The 18,108-nt window shown below is 49.5% G+C and overlaps 1 protein-coding gene across 29 annotated transcripts in view; it reads right to left on the bottom strand.

Annotated features, from left to right (window-relative positions):
- MAML3 (mastermind like transcriptional coactivator 3) overlaps positions 1 to 18,108 on the bottom strand; it is a 599,968-nt gene that overhangs the window by 466,208 nt on the left and 115,652 nt on the right. For 12 of the 29 annotated variants that reach the window (XM_049097303.1, XM_049097301.1, XM_049097306.1 and 9 more), the window contains 5 exons: positions 10,293 to 10,378; positions 5,894 to 5,969; positions 3,805 to 3,830; positions 1,992 to 2,276; positions 150 to 259 (listed from right to left, as the gene is read on the bottom strand). The gene's annotated coding sequence lies outside the window, so the exon portion shown is untranslated. Of the gene's footprint in view, positions 1 to 149; positions 260 to 1,393; positions 1,493 to 1,991; positions 2,277 to 3,804; positions 5,820 to 5,893; positions 5,970 to 8,352; positions 8,425 to 8,781; positions 8,987 to 9,818; positions 9,887 to 10,292; positions 10,379 to 11,091; positions 11,278 to 18,108 lie in introns of those variants that run through there. The other 17 variants (XM_049097313.1, XM_049097314.1, XM_049097315.1 and 14 more) reach the window with 15 other exon arrangements.

The raw sequence follows: 18,108 nt of genomic DNA, 5'->3' as shown, positions 1-18,108 counted from the left end.
GGATCCCCCCTGGCAGGTATGAATATGAGATTATAAAATAAATTTTATTGGCTACACTTTGGGCATTGCTTCATCTGCTCTTTTCCAGGAGCTCAATGAACGATTAGCACCAGCTTTAAACAGCTGAAAGAGTTGTCACCAAGATTTACCTTCGTCGTATTTAATCTGGTCTAGCAGTTGCTTCTCGCCAGTTGTAGTAAGTTGGGATTGGCATGGTGATGTCACTTTAAATGCCTCTATGAAGTCTTCTTTCACTGCTCTGTTAAAAAAAAAAAAAAAAAGAAAAGAAAAAAAAAAGGCAGGTTCCTCTCAGAGAGGGGCACGGGATAATGTATTATCTGAGTTATCACTGTTCAATCAAAAAGTACATGAAGGAGCCACATAATTCATTTGGACAGCAATCACCACGGAGTTATGCAGGTCTCTCGTGTAGGTGATGAAACAGCCAAATTCCCTGACAGTGGTGAATTACTCCTTGTGTCACTAATAGCAATGCCAAAAGAAGTGTCAAGGCTACAGACATGGAGCATGGGGGGCTCTTCAAACTGCACGAGTAAAAATGTGATATGTTTTATTGCTTTCTTTTAATCTTGATCATTGAGGTTTTAAAATGAAATTACAGGGATGCTAAGCCTAGCCAATGGGTAGGGTGATTCATTTCTACTTGGCAATGGCACTAGTATGGTGGCTTCCGTCCAGGCCAAGCCTGGGCTGAAACCCCGGTGCCTCGCCATTCCACCACCATCCCCACGGCTCAGCTGGCACCTAAGATCCTAACAAAGGATGCATGACATATGGGAATTTTTTTTCTTTTTTCATCCACAGTCAAACCACTCGCCAAATATATATCTCTTTCTCTCGCAGTTAAAATACTGACCTGATGTAATAAAATCACTGATTTTTAAGAGCCTTGTAGTACGAGAAAGAGACGCTAACATGAATTTGAAATCTGGTGATTAGGAAGTGTTTTGAATGGCCTTGAGAACTGCAGGTAAAACATAAAATTATACTAATATTCTTGTTTAGTTAAACTTTTTAATGTTTTAAAAAGCCCTTCATAATATTATGGATAAGTAAATTCTTGGGCCTGATTTCAATTTGGGTCAAATTCCAACTCATAATGTTACACACATAAACCTTCTCCTTAACAGCCCATAACATTAAACTGAAAACAGAATTCTTAAAGCACGCTCTTATGCTGTCTATCCATGAAATAAGCATTATGGACGTTCAACAGATGTCTTTAATAGACATTGTTATTAAAAAGAATATTAAGTAAAATAAATTTAGACTGCTAGTCTAGCACAATTATTAAAGGAATACTGCTCCCTGTTCAGATAATCTCATCTATACTTAATTGGGAAGGAAAAAAAAATTCAGTGGACATTATTACCTTCTGGTAGTAGCCATGTACTCATTTACCCCTCGAGCTCATTATCCCAGATTAGGATTTGTTAGTGCCTCCTCGTATGCTCTAGCATAAGCCTCAATTCTCAGGAAATTAAAAGTTGGTCAGGAGAAAAAAAAAAAAAGAACTCCAGTTAACAAGCATCAGTCTAAGAGCAAATTCCTTATAAAAATCTTGGGGGGAAAATTTCAGCTCTTTTTCAGTTATGAGTGCCAAAAAAAAAAAAAAAAACAAAAACGTTTTGTGGTTTCAGGCACTTTTAAGTTTTATAATTTGAAAATAAGTTAGGCTTTCAGCAGAAAAAAGAAAGTTCCAAGTCCATAATATGGATTAATGCCTCTGGTTTGTTTTGAAGATGACACAAAGCTAGTGAGAACAACCAACCTATTTGCTGGGAAATATGCTGTAGTGTGCATGAGCATTTCAAAATAACACTATCAATCTGCGCCAGAACTGAATTTTGGTTTCTGCCTTCAGGCCTGTAATATGAAAAATGTTATCCACCCTAGTTAATTAGGTAGTGATGGGAATTTGCGTGCCATCTCCCATTCTAGGTGTTAAAGGAAAGGGAAGGGCCACTTACCTGACCAAGGGTCTGTCCCCAGGGCTCGGCTGACGAGGAGGCGAAGCGGAGGGTCGGGCCACCAAGGCGGTCTAGACACCGTCGTTCTTTGTTGGCAGAGGAAGCACGAGAAGGGGGCCCTGGCCAGGATCGCCGGCTGTGGGGCCTGAGGCTCCGGGCCTCCCCCGGCCTCCCCTAGCCTCCCCGCCCTGGGCCGCGGCTCCGTGGACCTCGGTCGATGGACCCTCGGCCCTGGAGTTCATTGGCTCAGGGACTCGGGAAAGCCAACGGGCCTCCCTCACCGACCTGTAGGAGGAGGGGAAAGAAATAGACGCTCAGGATAGTTGTCGGGGCTGCGAGGAAGGGGCATTGGGGAGTAGGAAGGACCAATAAATGTCGCCGGCCTTCCTCCTCTTCCCCCTCTCCTTCTTCCTCCTCTTCCCCCTCTTCTCCTTTATCCTCTTCCCCTTCTCTTCTTCTCCTTCTTCCTCTTCCCCTTCTTCTCCTTCCTCCTCTTCCCCTTCTCCTCCTTCATCCTCTTCCCCCTCTTCTCCTTTATCCTCTTCCCCTTCTCTTCTTCTCCTTCTTCCTCTTCCCCTTCTTCCTCTTCCCCCTTCATCCTCTTCTTCTCTTTCATCCTCTTCCCCTTCTCCTCCTTCCTCCTTCCTCTTCCCCCTCTTCTCCTTTATCCTCTTCCCCTTCTCTTCTTCTCCTTCTTCCTCTTCCCCTTCTCCTTCTCCTTCCTCCTCTTCCCCTTCTCCTCCTTCATACTCTTTCCTCTCTTCTCCTTTATCTTCTTCCCCTTCTCTTCTTCTCCTTCTTCCTCTTCCCCTTCTCCTTCTTCCTCTTCCTCCTTCGTCCTCTTCTTCTCCTTCATCCTCTTCCCCTTCTCTTCCTTCCTCCTCTTCCCTCTCTTCTCCTTACTCCTCTTCCCCTTCTTCTCCTTCATCCTCTTCCCCTTCTCTTCCTTCCTCCTCTTCCCTCTCTTCTCCTTACTCCTCTTCCCTCTCTCCTCCTTCCTCCTCTTCCTCCTCTTCCCCTTCTTCTCCTTCATCGTCTTCTTCTTCTTCTTCTTCTTCTTCTTCTTCTTCTTCTTCTTCTTCTTCTTCTTCTTCTTCTTCTTCTTCCTCTCCCCCTTCTTCCCCTTCTTCTCCTTCCTCCTCTTCTCCTTCTCCTTCTCCCTCTTCCCCTTCTTCTCCCTCTCCCTCTTCCCCTTCTTCTCCTTCTTCTCCTTCTTCTCCTTCTTCTCCTTCTTCTCCTTCTTCTCCTTCTTCTCCTTCTTCTTCTTCTTCTTCTCCCTCTCCCTCTTCCCCTTCTTCTCCTTCTTCTCCTTCTTTTTCTTCTTCTTCTTCTTCTTCCTCTTCCCCTTCTTCTCCTTCCTCCTCTTTTCCTTCTTCCCCTTCTTCCCCTTCTTCTCCTTGTTCCTCTTCCCCTTCTTCCTCTTCTCCTTCTCCTCCTTCCTCCTCCTCTCCTTCTCTTCCTCTTCTTCCTCCTCCTCCTTCGCAAATTCCAAACCTTGCTTCCCAACTACCTGTAGGTCACACTTCAGAGGAAGCATCTAAAAACATAGATGTGACTACATTGTACGTGTAGGAAGCTAGCAAGTGGCAACAATGAGCTTTTACTTGCATACATTTTATGGAAGCTGACCACAGAATTCGCTAGAGCAGCAGCAGTGAAAAGGGGGCCACGGAGGAACTCAGACAACCTGGTTTCTAACCTCAGCGACCCCCCACCCCATTTACAGCTTGAGCAAGCTGCCTGAGCCTCTCTGAGCCTCACTTGTTTTTGTTTTTTATTTAATCTGAAAAGTTGATGGGTAAATCTTACCTACCTCACACAGTTCCTGGGAGGACTCAGCTGGAAGATAGATGTGGAAACATCTTGAAAACTATAAAACACTCAGGTGAAATAAATTAGAGTATTTTTTATCATTTTCATCATGCTCAAAGTCACTTATGATGACAGATTTCCATATCTATAATTTTTCCCTGAAAGTTTACTCATATTTGGAACAATTGTTATTTATTACTCACTTATTAACAGACATAAAATTAGTTCCGATGGCAGCCTTTTGCTAACAATAAGACAAAAATGGAATCATGGGTTAGTAGTGCTGGAGAGCTTGTCTTCTTTTTCTTTGAAAAGTTGAGACTTCACAATTTGTTAGAGCAAAGTTGTTGCTTAATAACTGTTCTACTAAAGTTCAGCGAATTGTACTTGATGTTCTGGCTTTTATTGCTTACACAGAATATGTGCTTTCCACCCGGCCTTATTAAACACACACACACAACCTGGTATGACCAAAATGGTCCTACTAATATGGGAAGAATAACTACAGAGAAATTCAATTTGCCTGAAACTTCAGGGTTTCAAGAGCTAATTCCAAGTGACAGAGTTATTGAGACATTTGACCAAGAGAAGAACCTTATCTTAGGAAAGACAAACATTTTGTGTAAACACACTGGTTCCTTCCCCTGGCAAGGTTGTTTATGCTTAGTCATTGGGAAATTTTCAGCTGCACTTTGATCAACACGGCTCAGTAATTATCAAGACATTGACTACCTAGAGCCACAGTAGAAAAGAAAAAGCTTGACCTACTTGTACAGCGGACACTGGAAGGAATAACTCAAGTTGATGAAATGCCACCCCTTTATTTTGTGATCACACCTAGTATAGCCTCCCTGATCTCAGGTCTGCTCTGCCCGAGAAATAAGGAACTTTGAAGGTAGAGTAGAATTATGATTCAACTCTCTGCTTTATTCAATGCCATCCAAACTTCCAAAATTCCACGGCTTAATACACTTTCTGTCCACTAACCTTCAAGGAAGCAAACAATGCATGATGAAGTGTGATCACCACCCAGGTAGGAAGTCATTGTCTCTCAGCTCCACATCCACCCTCAAATTTTTGGCTTTCTGATGCTGGAGCTGGGACTCCATAACCTACACTTTTCCTTTTCAAGCAGCTCCATGTTAGGCTCTGAAAATCAAGAGCACCACAGGGAGCCTTCAAGGCTGGAGTAGAAGGGACTAACTCCTTTGCCTTTGCTCTTTATTGGCTTGATTGGCTGCTGTCAATGCCAAGAGCACCACCCCTGCAGGCCCACTTCTTCACTCAGCAGAAGCAGTTCTTTCCCACAGCAGTGAGGGAATCCACTACTGAGTTTGCCCCAACACTTGCACAGCCAGCCTATGGTTTCTGTCTCCCAACTAGACCCTCACTGACACACCGGCTGACAACCTGAACTCATATGTTAAACTCCCATGATAGTCTCTTGTAGGCAACATCTACTGTATTTATGTGCCCAGAAAACAATCTTTTTATTGTGGCAGAGCTCCCCAAACTTCCTCTCTGTCGAGGTAGTGCAGGCAGGACTGGCTCTACCCTTTGTTCCAGGGGTAGGCTGCTGGTGACTCAAGTCTAACAAAAGAAATGATTGTCTGGCCCACCCACAGAGCCTGGTTTGGTGGGTGAACATGTCCTCCAGATGTATTTGAAATCAGTGTCACCTTTTTAAACTTGCAAGTTTAAAAACTTGCAGACCCATAAATTATCATTCTTTAAAAAAAGCCTAGCCTAAGTTGTGTGTTTTTCACCGAAAAGCTGTCAAACAAAAGGAATGAATCTTTACCATTGGTTCTTTAGCAGAAATTTGGTGGATGTGTGGGTTGGGTGCAGACAACACTCTGTGGCCTCCAGAGTATGGAACTGGTAGTGGAGGCAGGTGCACACCTCTCATGGTCCTCCCCCAGCCTACAGCCTGGGACTTTCATTGCCAATTTTCTCGTAGGACTAATTGCATACGACCATTTGCCGATCAAAAGAGCCTTGGAGTAGTGGCTGAGGATTTGACATCCATAATAGGAGACCAATAGAACTTTCTAGATGCCACATTCTAATTGATAATTTGGCTTACTTACCTTACATGATGATGGAGACAAGACTAAAATACTTCCTCATATTATCTTCTAAATATGGCATATCTGATACTAGCATCTAAGAGAGAAGTAGGAAAAGAGTAGACATTCATTAAATACCACCGTAGATAGATACTGGGCTAAGCAATTTCATTTTACAACCAACCCAGGAAATATGTGTTATCACGCACTTTTTAAAGATGAGAAAAGTGAGGTTTGGGAGGGATAAGCAACTTGTTCAGGTCATAGACTAATAGATTCAAATCTAGTTCGCTCTGACATTGGCGTCCATTCTCTCTCTCCACATCAGGAAGGGGAGTCAACAGATAGTTCAAAGAGAAATGATTGCTGAAAATGTCTTGTGTCCTACTTTTCTTGTTTCTCCACACCTAAAGCCTCAGAGCAGAAGTGTGGCTAGAAACTTGTTCTAAAGCATCACTAAATCAGACAGGAATTTATCCTGTGTATTTGGGGAAGCAAATCCAAAAGCAATCGTATTTGGAATGTTAGAAAAGTCTCAGCTTGCTTCTAGTCTAGCCACAAATAAATAGAAGTTTATCTGGGCAAAATGATTTACTATCATTCATTAGTGTATTTTATACTTCACTGAACTTAGATAGGCAAATTATATATACATTTTACATATAAGCAAAACATGTCAGATGTCAGGACTCAAAATATGTATTTAATTAAAAAAATACATCTCTTAAAACCAAAGCCCTAAATACATATTAAACGATACCCTAATCTGAAGGTAAATGAGACACACCACCTAACAGACATGAAATGACCCACATACACGGGAATACCTCCATTAATGAGGCAAATGCATCCCCCCAGCACATTTTAGGGTCGGAAATTTCATTATCTGATGAAGAAGTAACACAGAAGTCATAAGGACCCATCCAAAGAGGACACAGAAGAAGTGGGTATGGTATGAAATTACTAAATATTAACCAAAATGATATTGAGTAGGCTGCCAGAAAACAAGATTATGGAAGTTCTAAGCCAGAGAGAGAGGAGTACGAGGGGGTGGGACTCCAAGGACTCATCTGTGTGGAGGTATAGAGGTGGGGGACAAGATTTGCAGGAGAAGCCTGCCCAGTGGCATGGACTCAGCCTAACTGGGCCACCCCAGCAGCCTCAGGATCAGCCTCGAGGAGCTGGAGCAGAGCCCCCTTGGGCAGGTTCCTGCAAGGACACAGAATATCTGGAGAAAAGAGATGGTACCTCCAACCCCCTCAAGAGCCCCCAGACCCACCGAGGGCAAGCTCAGGGTTGGAGTCACACGTCCATGATTTCACTTGTTCCACATTATTGCCCCATCTATCTGCAAGGCCTTCTATAAAAGGGAGGGTCCTTCATTATCCCATTAGAATTCAAAGACCAAGCACATGGGGATGCCTGGGTGACTCAGTGGTTGAGCGTCTGCCTTCAGCCCAGGGCGTGACCCCTGGGGTCCCGGGATCGAGTCCTCCGTCGGGCTCCCCGTGTGGAGCCTGCTTCTCCCTCTGCCTGTGTCTCTGCCTCTCTCTCTATGTGGCTCTCAGGAATAAATAAATAAAATCTTAAAACAAAGACCAAGCACATTTACCTGGTTGAGGCTCCGCCTCGACTCTGAGTGCCCCTTATCAATGAATAGGACCATCAGGATCTGAAAATGCCGGCCCCACACTTGGTCTGCCCTCGCAAAGACAAGGAGGTGGGGAGCTGGGTTGACCCAAGGCAGCTGCAGGGGCAGAGGAGGCAGCCAGGGGTGATGAGACTCCAAAATGAGAGGCTGGGGAACCCCTACATCTTTGCTGATTTCTTATTTATGCCATAAACCGTGCAGGACAAACACACTCTATTCACTGAGGTATTTTTGTCCCATGCAGCTGCGGGGCTTAGCAGGAGCTTTGCTGTCGAGCCATATGACTCATGCCAACACTGCTGCCTATGATTTATGAAGACTTAAAGAAAAAGAGAACAGCCAGCTTCATTATGAAGGAGCGTCGTTTCCAGGGAATTCATTCGTTGAGGATCGGGGTGCCATGTGGCCCCCTCTCGCCTGCTCTCTGACCCAAGCGGTGGTGGGCCCCGCTCCCCCTGCCCCACTCCCCGATGACACAGGCCGGACCCCTCTGGTCTAAGAGGACTGATGGCTGCAGCCAGAGGTTCCAGGGCCTTCGGCTGTCCGGGAGGTCTACTGACTGACCAAGGTCCTGCTTGGGGCCAGGCCTGCTTCCCCCAAAGACACAGTCTGCAGCCCCAGGAGTGGGGAAAAAGGCTGAAAAGGGACCAGGTTTTGCTGGTTTGCAGGCTGGTCCCTCCCGTCGGACCCTCTCACCTCCCTGATTAGGAGACTGGCCCGCATGATTTTGGGAAATGCTCCACCGGGAGCATTCAACAAGGCATTTTCCCAGCCGCACCCCAACTTCCTACCCCAGAGTGCCAGAAAGGGAAGGGCTAGGGTCTCTTACCCCAAATGGTTTCTGACTCCGACCTTGGAAACTTTCCACACTGGATTTCTTTTTTAAAGATTTTTTATTTACCTATTCATGAGACACAGAGAGAGAGAGAGAGACGGAGACACAGGCCGAGGGAGAAGCAGGCTCCCTGCAGGGAGCCCCACGTGGGACTCGATCCCAGGACCCTGGGGTCACGCCCTGAGCTGCAGGGAGACGCTCAACCACTGAGCCACCCGGGTGCCCCATTCAAGCTGGATTTGACCAGTCTTGTCTTTTCCTACTTCTTTCCCTGTTTTAGCTTTCACTTTCAAACAAGGCCAAGCTCACCCTTTCTCCTTGAAAAATGGGAAAATCGGGCCAGTTGAGAGTGGAGGTTTGTGGCTATAACACATAACAGCTGCCTGATGGGAAGGAAAGCCACTTTGGTAATATCCTGTTTACCTCCTCCCAGGAATGCTCCGCTGCCCATCGATACCCTCGCCACAATAGGGCGGAATGTAAGTTCATAAGAATTTGTGAATAATAACGTGGTCACAGAGCTTGAACTCTGGATGCTTTCACCGTAAATTAAATTGTGAGACGCTCTGGATAAAGTTTGTATTCACGTTGTCTGACTTATTAATAAGATACACAGTGGATCTGATTCCTAGGAAAGATGAGAATAAGGCAGATTTGGAAATTTTATAAAAAGGAACATGAAATGATAAATGTCATACATTGAAAATATGTACCACCTGCCAGCAAGGTTTTATCTTAAACTGGAACATAAAATAAATAAATGAATAAAAGTTTTAGTACGATGCCTTGTTTTCCAGCAAAAGTGTTTAAAACCCTGTTCTTTGTTTTTCTTTGACCATAGTTAGCTTGGCGACAGTGCTTGCAGTGTGGCTTTTGGTTTATTTATTTAATTTTTGTGTGGTCCAGTCCCTGCCCCCACCAACACACACACACAAAGGACCTGAACAATTGGTTACAGGTAGTTGTTGTAATCTCTCCCCCTGGAAGCTTTGAAGGTGCTTCCCGCAGCATCAAAGTGCTTCATTGCTCTGCGCATCTCTGCCCAACTTCAAAGCCTCACTGCGGGAATTCGGAGTGTAGTGTACCCTGTAGTTCTAAAGGACCTATTACTCTCTATTTATCGTGCAAATTTTTATGGAGATGCCCTGGTATCTTTCTTGACTCACTACTTAGTGTCATAGTAGTTCCCCTGGCTCTGATTAAGAACTGTCTGGGGGGAGGGGGGTGCCTGGCTGGCTCAGTGGGTGGGACCTGCCACTCCTGATCTCAGGCTTGTGAGTTCAAGCCCCACGTTAGGTGTAGAGATTGCTTAAAATAAAGTCTTGCCCAAAACAGAGCTGTCTAGGCAAATTATCTAAAGGAATAGGTTAGGGTCAGACTGCCTGAAACTAATCCGGCGGGCTGCTGTCCTTTCAACGTCTCTGATGCCGCACCCTGTTCAACTAACTATAAGTTCTTACCAGCCAGGTGGCCGGGGAGCTCTCCCTAAGGAGCCGAAAGGAAGCAGATCGCTTGATTTAAGTTGTGGCTAAAGAAAAAAAAAGTTTCATGTTTTATAAAAATTATCAGTAGAGGATCCTGAAAGGAACAGAAGTCCTGGGATACGAGAGCAAGTAGATGCTGTCGAGGAGAAGGACCAGGTGTCTGATAGAAGCGTCTGCAGTGATGGAAACGTTCGTAATTCTGTGCCATCCAACGTGGGGGCCCCTAGCTACACGTGGCTGCTGAGCACTTGAGATAATTCCAGAATGACTGAAGAGCTGAATTTTCAGTTTTGATTTTCATCAATTTTAAGTGTTCTAAAGGGTAAGTGTCTATATTTGTATTGAACAATGTAGTTCTAGGAACAAACGCTGCATGTTATGTGCATGAGTGGGAACTCTAGGACTTCGGGTGGAGGAAGGAGGAGAGTGGGAAGACAAACCATTGCCTACCTGCATCCTCCTGGGGAAAAAAAATCCTTTCGACCTGTCGACGTAATGGCTCCACCCAGGTAATAAGGAGATCCTAGCAATCAGACCTGAAAACGATAGTGTCATCATTTATCTTCATTAATCATTAGGGAACACGGCTGCCGGCCCGCACACAGGCTGGCACTTCCCGGCTCCCGCCTACTGATGGATGACATTTCAAGTAATCTGTGGTCGGCAACGGACAAGGGGGAAAGGTAATGGCATTGCCTCCTCATTTGCCAGCCCAAGCCGATAAGTGTCATTGTGCGTGGCTGTCACTTTTACACGTCAAGGCTGCCCAATACCAGGGAGGACACTCGCCCTTTCAGAGTGACATAAATCAGCAGCTGGTGCAACAGCAGAGAGGAGGCCTCGAGAGGCCACGGGAACTTCAGGCCTGTCCCCTTGTCTGATTTGGGGCCTTGACCTTGTGCCCTGGGGTGGTAAAAACTGGGGATCAGGAAACTTTTGCTGGGAACTCCAAGCCACATGGGTGATGCAGGTGGCCTCCCTGGGGGGGGGGGGGGGCAGGACGGCCTTGTGTGCGTGGGTGGAGAAGGCCCCTGCTGGCCTGAGTCCTGGGGAAGCCCGTTCCAGCCCCTTCCTCCGCGATCGTCTTCTCGCCACGTTCTAATTAGAAAACACTGAAGACGCGCCGGAAAGGATGAAAGACTAGACATTAATACGTTTTTCTCCAAAACAGGAAAAAAGAACTTGTTGATTAAGCCACAATTCATCCTGCAAGGTTGGCTCTTTTTTTTTTTTTTTTTTGCTTTCCCACCTGGAGCAGCATCAGGGCGGCACCGAAAGGCTCGGCGGCTGCTGAAGGACTTTGTGGTCAAGGCAGATGGGCCTTTTCCGGCGTGGACTCTCTCATCCCACCCCGTGGCCAGCTGCGGCCGGGCTGCGGCAGAGGGCAGGTGGGCGGCGAGGGCGGGTGGCAGCCGGCGCTGCTCCCCGCGCTGTGCAGCAGGTGCAGGTAGGGGCGCGGGTGGGGCGCACCGAGGGTAGGTGGGCTGCGAGGGCAGGTGGGCCGCGAGGGCAGGTGGGCGGCGAGGGCAGGTGGCGGCCGGCGCTGCTCCCCGCGCTGTGCAGCAGGTGCAGGTAGGGGTGCGGGCGGAGCGCGCGGAGGGCAGGGCACCCCGGGGCGCAGGCCCCGCCCTCCATGCCCACCGGCCGCCGCGGCCCTTGTCTCCGCCTCCCCCGGCCCCTGTCCCGCTCCCCCTCGGCGGCCGCGGCTCCGGGCTCCATTGTTCCCTCGGGCCCTCCCTGGGCCTCGGGCCTCCCTGGGCCGCGGCGGCGCCTAAGGACCGGCGGCTGCGGGCTGGGCGCTGCGGACGAGGACCCCCGAGGTCCGGGACCCCCGGCCCTGGAAGGAAGCGCCCACGGCCTTGGAAGGAGGCGGGGCAGCCCTTGTCGGCCTCGAGGCTCCCAGAGGCCCGCCGCCCCGTCCTGCGCCGCAGCCCCGGTGTCTGTGCCCGGCAGGAAGCCGCCGCCTGTGCACCTGTGCACCTGGGCACCTGCGGCCGCCCCCGCCCTGCCGGCCTACTGCTGCGCCGGGGTCCCGCAGGGGGCGGGTGCAGGTGCTGGGCCCAGCCCGGGGGCGGGGGGGGCTGGCGCCGCCTCAGGGGGGCAGGCCCGGCGCTGCGGGGGGGTGGGGGGGAGAAGGCCCGGCGCTGCCTGCGGGGAGGCCCGGTGCCGCCTCGGGGGGGGGAGCCCGGAGCCGCCTCAGGTGAGGTAGGCCCGGCGCCGCGTGGCAGGTAGGCCGCGGGCCCCTATGGCGGCGGCAAAGGGGCCGCGCCCGGCAGGCCCACCCGGGGAGGCCTGAGGCTTCGGCCGGCGCGGCGCGCGGAGGCGGGGGGCGAGCAGTCCCGCCGGCCGCGGCCCCATGGCCGCTCCTCGTGTCCCCGCCTCGCGGTCCGCGGGGCTCTCGTCGCCGGGCGTCCTCGGCGCGGCCCGCCTGCTCGCGTGGGCCCGTGGGGTGGTGGCCGCTGCTCCCCGACCCTGGGCCTCCCTCCGTCCCTCCCGCTCCGGGCGACGCGGCCGAGCAGCAGGTGGCGGCGTCGGGGCCTCGGCGTTGGGGCCTCCGCCCGCCCGCCCGGCGCGGGCAGCTCCCGGGACCCCGTGACGCGGGCCCCGCGGCCTTGCGGGGCCGCCAGCGACGAAGAAGCCGACGGAGCAGGAGCAGGCGGACGTCCGAGGGCGTGGGCCGAGAATGGCCGGAGGGGCCCGGCTCCCGGAGGCTGCGGGTGGCGCCCTCGGCCGTTGCCCGCGGGGACGGAGAGACACGAGGGCGACCGACACGGGCAGAGCGCAGCCCTGGGTGACCGCGGGCCGCCGGGCGTTTCCGCGGCTGCCCCACCCCGCGTGGACCCGGCACCCAAGGCCGCTTCTCGGGTTTCTCCTCAGCGTGGAAACGCGTTTCGCGGGGGAGAGTGACGCGGCGGAAGCGGCGGAAGCGGCGGAAGCGGCGGCCGCGCGTGCTCACACCTACTTCAGTGAAAACCCAGGCCCGGCCCGGGAGGGGCCTTCGCGGACCACCGTGCCGGGAAGGAAATGTCGCTTCTCAGGGCCTAGGATCATCTTTTCATTAAAAAAAAAAAAATCTTTCCTGTGACGTTTAGAGCCCGGGCTGGGGCTTTACCCCATGAAGGGAAGCAGGAGTGTCCCGGGCCCCTTGCGGCGACCCGGCGCTTCCCAAGGACGCGTGACCCTGAGAGGAAGGCAGCGCGTCGACCCTCTCCACCAACACATGGAGCAGCCGAAGCACAAGGCGGTGAGCCAAGGTCGCCGAGGGAGCAGGCGACGCTCTGGCCCCGGGCTCCTCGCCCAAACCGGCTCCACCGCGGCTCTCGGCTCTCGCGGAAACGGCCGTCGAGCACTTCACTCCCAGGCCCGCCCGGCTAACCGGCTCCCCGGTCGGCGGGCAGCGCGCAAGCGTCCGTGTGCGAGCGGCCCTCGGCCGCCCCGGGCAGAGCCCCGAGCCCCGAGCCCCGAGCCCCGAGCCCCGAGCCCGAGCAGGAGGGCGGGGGACGGAAACCCCAGCAGACGCGGCTGTCACGGTGACGGGCAAGGAACAGGCGAGCGACGCCCGGGAAGCTCCTTGCCGCCCGTCAGCCCGGCCGTCACACGTCGGGACCTCCAGCCCTAGCACAGGGCCCCCGGAACGTACCCTGGACTGGTGACAAAATGTGAAAATTGCACGTTAACGTTCACGTGTCGTGATAACGCGGATCATCGCGGATCGGTCCACCAACTGCTCGGGGTGACGGAACATTTTTATTTTATTTTGTTTTGTTTTATTTTATTTATTTATTTTATTATTTTATTTTATTTACTTATTTATTTTATTTTTGGAGGAACATTTTTATTTGAGACTTAACATTGGGACCCAGTTTCTTTTTACATATTGCCTACTCCAACACTTACCTTTACTCTTTCAGGGTTTCATTCAGCCTGGCTCGGCCACCCACTAGCTTTGCAGGGAAGAGCTTGAGGTAAAAGCTCTCCTCCCCAGTTTCCTCTGCTGCGATGAAGAGATCATGCCAATCTCAGAACTGGGTTTTTCTTTTTTTCTTTTTTTTTTTGCTAAGACTAAGTGACTTCATGTTTATGAAAGCACAACTCCCAGGACATAGAGAGTGCTTGGTATGGAAATGCTATTTCCTTCTTCCCCATCTTTGAATATATTCCTTGTAAAGTGTTTTTTTTTTTTTAATTTTTACTTATTTATGATAGTGAGAGAGAGAGAGAGAGGGGGGCAGAGATATAGGCAGAGGGAGAAGCAGGCTCCATGCACCGGGAGCCCAACATGGGATTCGATCCTGGGTCTCCAGGATCACGCCCTGGGCCAAAGGCAGGTGCCAAACCACTGCGCCACCCAGGGATCCCATGTAAAGTGTTTTAACTGTTGGGAGTTGTTTCCTACGTTGTGCATGCAATTCAGCCGGGTGCTTAAGGAATGCGTAATGATCCCTTTCAGATAAACGAAAAAAACTCCATTTCTGAGCTGTTAAGTGATTTGCTCAGAGTTGCACAGCAAACTGGTGCAGAATTGGAAGCCTGGCACCTACTCCTGTGATCGCCTACTCCTGTGATCACCTACTCCTATGATCTTTCCAGAAACTTTTGTCTCTTGCAGCCCTTGCCTCCACCTGAAGGAAAACAGCTGGTTTACAGTTCCACCCCACGCCAATTCCAGCTCTTTGCTGCCTCTTCCTGGCCCTCCCTGCACTGAAACCCCAGCTCCAATCCCATCTTACTCCTCAGGAGCTTTCCTCTTCCTCCACCTGGGGCTGGATGGTCAGGGACTAACAATCTACATGGCACATGAGTGGAAACGAATTGGAAGGGAATGTTCTTTTAAATGAAAGGGTTGGATTAGACACCACCATACATATTATGTTGTTAAATATCTACAGCATGATAAAATCATCCCAAATGTCACCAATCCCTGGGGGACTTATTAATAATTAAGCATTTTTAGTTCACTTAGGAATGCAGATTCCATTTAACAAGAGAATGTACACTAAATATGTCCATTATATTGCAGCTTGCAACAGAGTATGTTAGAGATCGCAGCTGGGTTTCTCCAGGACAGATGACGAAGTTAATGCAAGGATCGGTCTTTTCTAAAGGCAGCGTGAGAGCCAAAAGTAGCATCCTGGATTGGTTTATAGGGTTTGTGTTTATTAGAAGTGTTTATTAGAATGACTAATAATGGAAGAGAGCCGACTTGGCAAGGGCTGGGGGAGAGCCAAGAGAAGCCCAGAGGAAATGGGATGGTCTCAAAGAATATAGGGCAAAGCAGAGACCCAAGGCCTCCAGTGGAGTGAACTATCTGCACCCCCCCCGCCCCCGCTGTCACTGTTAAGGTTTTTAAGGACTGGAATAGGCTAAGAAGGTGTCCATCTATATGTTCCACTTAATGGGAAGGCCACTTACATTTTTATTTAGCTTTCTCCCAAAAGATATATGGCCCTGGTCCTACACACACACACACACACACACACACACACACACACACACACTTTTCTTTCAAAAGCACTATTCTTTATTTGCTTTGTTTTGTTTTTAAAGATACCCGATTCTCTCTCTCTCTCTCTCTTTTTTTTTTCTTCTCTATTTCCTGGGCAAAGTCAGAATACTGAATATCTTGAAGGAAAAAAAGGGAAGCTTGAAAACTGGTTGCCAATCTTCTTTGTGTCTTTCAGAGATTAACTGTTTTTTTTTTCCCTAGTCCCACCAAAAAAGGTCCCTTTTGAAGATGATCAAGGGGGAGAGGGAGAGAGACAGAGAGAGAATGAGAAAGAGAGGTGAAATCTGGGGAAATTGGTTCATCCAGTCTTTAGTCCTGGGGCTTTTCTAACTAGCTTTGCAATGTGTGATCTTTTGGGCATGTTATTTAAACTTTTTCTCTAGGCCCCTTTCCCTACCAACAGAAGTTTCCATGATCTAGAAAACCCCGCTAAGCCTTAATGTACCAGAAATCCAGGCTTGAAGCAGGAAGGAGCCTTCCTCTCAATGGTGCCTGAAGAATTTTGCAACCTTTTAGCAGAAAAAGACTGTGGTGGATATGTTTTTCCACTTCCTTGTTTCCTGTATTGAACTACATGCAAATCGAGCTGCTTCTTTACACCCTCACTGAAAGCACCTGCCAACCTAATAAAAGAGCCATAAATGTAGTTGTAAGGGCCCCAACAAAGCAGGATCCTCTCCTGACCAGGGAGGTCAGTGGGACAGGCTGCCACCAGGAAGGAGAAACCACAGGGAAGATTGTTGGCATGTCTATTGTCACCAACCTGGGTGCCAAAGGACTCGGCAAAGTGGAGAAGCAGCAGGACTTAATATGGAGAGTGGACTTGGCCTGCCTTACGGCCTCTTCACTTTCATCCTGAAGTTATTAAGGTTCAAAGTGCAGCCAGAACTGCCTCCAGGGGACTTCTGGTCTGAAAAAGGTGTGTGTGTGTGTGTGTGCGCGTGTGTGTGTGTGTGTGTGTGTGCGTGTGTGTCTACAGGAATCACTCCCCAAGCGTTCTCTAAAACCACTCCTTCCTGGGGTGGGGTACAGGGTCCAGACAAGGGCACTGTTGAGTAGAGATTCCCACCCTACTCTCTGGAAAGAAAGGACACGGAGACAGAGGAATGTGAGCAGGAACGGGGGAGAGAGCCCAGAGGGCACAGGGAGCTATTTATCACCGAGCAAGCAGCCTTGGGAGACGCAGGGGAGGAGGGGCTGAGTTTCAAAACAAGTCGTGGACTTTGAGACTGTAAAAATGGTGGAGAAAAGATGACTTCAAGTCAAATAGATGAATAAATTCAGTTACCCTGGATGGTTTTCTTTTGCCACTAGTTTTCTCCTACTAATAACCAGCTCGTCCCAAATGCCAATGGCGTATACTCTATTTCACCATTTATAGAAGCAGATGGTAAGGTTTCTCACTTTGCCTTCACACACACACACACACACACACACACATCCCATCACCACGGCCCTGACAGTCCAAGGAATTACTTTGCTCTCTCTCTTTAAACGTCTAGAAAGCACTTTGGGTATTGTCAAGGCTAATCAATCAGAATTATGCTTATAACTAAGGGGATCTCATGACCATGGTTCATAAGTTGCTTCAGACAGGGACGGAAGGGTCATATCCAATGGGGCATGGCCTCGCCCTTCAGCAGATGAAAAAATACATGTGTACGTGTGTGTGTGTGTAGCGGGGGTTGTTACTTGGTTCAGCTGCTGTTAATTGCCCAGTCTTTTGGCTCCTGGCAAAGAAAAGCATGTTTAAAATTTCTAGGGCTCTAAGCATAATCACAGATTTTCCAAGTTTATAGGGAACCTAATGAATTCACTGCACACTGATTAAATTGTGGCCCCGAGAAGTTAGCCAAATTAAGGACGGGTCACCCAGCAGGTTAGCCACAGGTCCAGAGAAGCAACATGGGCCTCTAGGCTCCTTGTCCTGTGCTCTTTCTACGCAGGGCAGATTCTAGGAGATCCGTTTGACGGAATTTCCTTTCCACTTTGTAGCCATATAATGGGTTTATTATGCAAAGTCTTCACCAGTCCAACTCTCCCCACCTGCACCTTCGCAAGGCCACACATCTGCATAGGGACGGGGTGGGAGCACTCTGCTCCCACAGGACACTTGTTCTTTTTCATTAAGCCCTTTTTCTTTGTCCTGAGGTCAATTTCTCTTTTCCTGGCCTCGATGTCTTTTTCACCTCGGTCTACTCACATATATTAGTTTGTATACCAACACTTACATACGGTACCTGTAAGTTACGGGATACCTACTAGAGCTGAGTGCAAGCCATAGTACCTAAAAAGTCATCTAAGACTGTGTAGCCTTTCTTATGTTCTCCCTTTGTGATCATGTGAAGGGTGGGACCTTTGAATCCCATCAGTATCAAAGCTCTCCTCAAAGCTCTCCTTCACGAGGCGAGCTTACGTGACTTGCCCAAGAACAGGAGGCAGAGCTAAGAATGAAACAGTCCCCACAGAGTCACTGGCTTTTCTTCTTTCTCTCGGGCCACCAGACCGACCTGCCAAAATCGCATTCTACATCCTCGCTTCGCTCCTGTCCAACCCCTGGCAGAGATACTCACGGGCAACAAGTGGACATGACGTGAACACAGACAGGATGTGGAGAGGACAGAGTGAGGCCGGAACAACGCAGTCTGCACTGTTCAACACATTAGCCCCAAGCCATAACTAGATAGTATAATTAAGATTGAGTGAAATTAGGGGCACCTGAGTGGCTCAGTGGGCTTTTGGTTCAGGTCCTGATCCCAG

This window comes from Canis lupus, chromosome 19, assembly GCF_003254725.2.
Source record: "Canis lupus dingo isolate Sandy chromosome 19, ASM325472v2, whole genome shotgun sequence".
NCBI classification, from domain to species: Eukaryota; Metazoa; Chordata; class Mammalia; order Carnivora; family Canidae; genus Canis; species Canis lupus.
This window is presented reverse-complemented; position numbering and strand designations above follow the sequence as displayed.